General features: G+C 32.0%; 1 long non-coding RNA gene across 1 annotated transcript; it reads left to right on the top strand.

The window, feature by feature from the left end:
- Window positions 1-977: 977 nt before the first annotated feature.
- LOC113508362 lies at window positions 978-1,736 on the top strand. Its single transcript, XR_003402017.1, has 2 exons — window positions 978-1,168; window positions 1,460-1,736. It is a non-coding gene; the product is annotated as an uncharacterized LOC113508362 (long non-coding RNA).
- Window positions 1,737-1,967: the final 231 nt, after the last annotated feature.

Genomic DNA, 1,967 nt, shown 5'->3' with positions numbered 1-1,967 from the left:
ATTACTGGCGCACTTATTAATGTGCCCATCACAAGTTAATCAACTACCGGATAATTAAAAAAGCTCTGTCCTTAACTAATTATGTGGTTCACTCCGTTTGGTATACTTAAAAAATAATTATAAAGTTGATGTCTCCATTAATTTCGTGTTTTGGAAACAACATAAACGACAATTATTTTACTTAATAATGTGTTATGATAGTTTTCTTTTGAAAATCCTAAATGAATAATTAAAGTTCTTTGTTTAATTACACAGGAGTTACCGTGCGTGTATAATCTCAGATGTGTTATTACAGGGATATTTATTCGAGTATCCAGAAATATTCTCGGTTTGTAAGATAATAAACAATTGTATCTCATTTAAAAAGATTAGTAGCCTATGAGCGTTCGCTCTAAATTAAAAACTGGAGCCATGTTTACTAAGCTACTTAGTTTTAATTGAAGTTTACGATGTTCATAGACATAGTATATTAGAACATGGCGATGCTCTCAACTGCGGTACATCATTGCATGAAAATTATAACGATTTGATTACAGCCGATTAATTACCAAAGTCATAAAGATTCTAATTAACTGGAACAATTAATAATTAAAAACATAGTTTGGACTCTAACGTCTATTATGAATTATTTTTCAGCCATTAAACTAATCCAATTTATCTGACAAACTGCTTAGTTCATCTTATAGAACAGAACAGCAGAAAAATAAAGCAATACAATTGGACAGCCATAAAATAAAATATGGAAACAAAGTATCGAGTCGTAGAATTTGAAAATAGAAGTGACAATAATATTAAAATCAAAAATTCACGCATTCATTCGTATCACCCGGTCGAAATTCTCGTAATGTTGCCTACGGGGCGTATAAAGTGAAAAATTTAAACCAGATATGACAATATTTTAGAAAGAATAGCTTTATTTTTAAAATGAGCGCCGTCATAAATCCCACCCCACTGCAATAACGCACGCCCGTGTACATGTGCCCTGAATATAAAACATAGGGTAAAGTACCTTTAGTCGTACCAGCGCTTAAGTCGTACCACGTCGATATCTGCGCACCCGTCATGAAAAGGTGGCATCTAGCAGTGCAATATGGTTCTACTAAGTACCACGGATAAACAGCAACGCGCGGCGGCTTGCCGGAATTCGCGATCAAAAAATAATGAAAAAGTAAGTTTTTTGCACAGTTTTCACTAATTTTTTTACGTCATTCATAAGCAATTTCACAAAAGATTGTGTTGAAACGAATATTTTTTTGATTCATGTCTGTTTTTATAGTGTTTTCTGGTTGATATGAGCTAGGTTAAATGGTAAACGGTTTCTAGGTTATGTTTTTAATTTTGGTTTTAAACTTTGTACACCCCGCTGCCTAACTCGTACCTGCATAAACTTCTTAATTCGTACCGGTACGACTTAGGTGTTACAGAGATATTTTTTGCTAATTTATTTCTTTTCCTTTAGGTGATCAATATGGCAAAGAAAATTTATAACTCTTGGAAGCAAGATGACATAGATGAACACAAAAAGGAACACAATTCACAAATAAAAAAAGAAAGATAGACAGAAAGATAAGAAATTAGATGCTAAAGAAAATTGGTTGTGCAAACTAACAACACTAAACAAGATCGCAAAGAAAATATGACCCTATGTATTAAATGCAAAGGATGGGTACATGATTTATGTGCAGATCTCGAAATTAAAACTAAAAATTACATTTGTGATATATGCATTTAAAAAATGATAGTTTTATTTCAAATCAAATCAAATCAAATCAAATCAAATCATTTATTCATTTGCGAATATGGGTACATAAAAGTTCTTAAATATTATAATACTGCACATTGACCATATCCCACCTACAAAGGCATGCAAACTACACAATTTTCAAAATCACTGCAGACATGAAACATTGTTCTGTTTAATCTAAATCTTATACAATCTTAAGTTATCCTCTAGGTATTCTGCCACA

Source organism: Trichoplusia ni, chromosome 2 (genome assembly GCF_003590095.1).
Source record: "Trichoplusia ni isolate ovarian cell line Hi5 chromosome 2, tn1, whole genome shotgun sequence".
NCBI classification, from domain to species: Eukaryota; Metazoa; Arthropoda; class Insecta; order Lepidoptera; family Noctuidae; genus Trichoplusia; species Trichoplusia ni.
The sequence above is the reverse complement of the archived record's forward strand: the minus strand, read 5'-3'. Positions and strand labels throughout refer to the sequence as shown.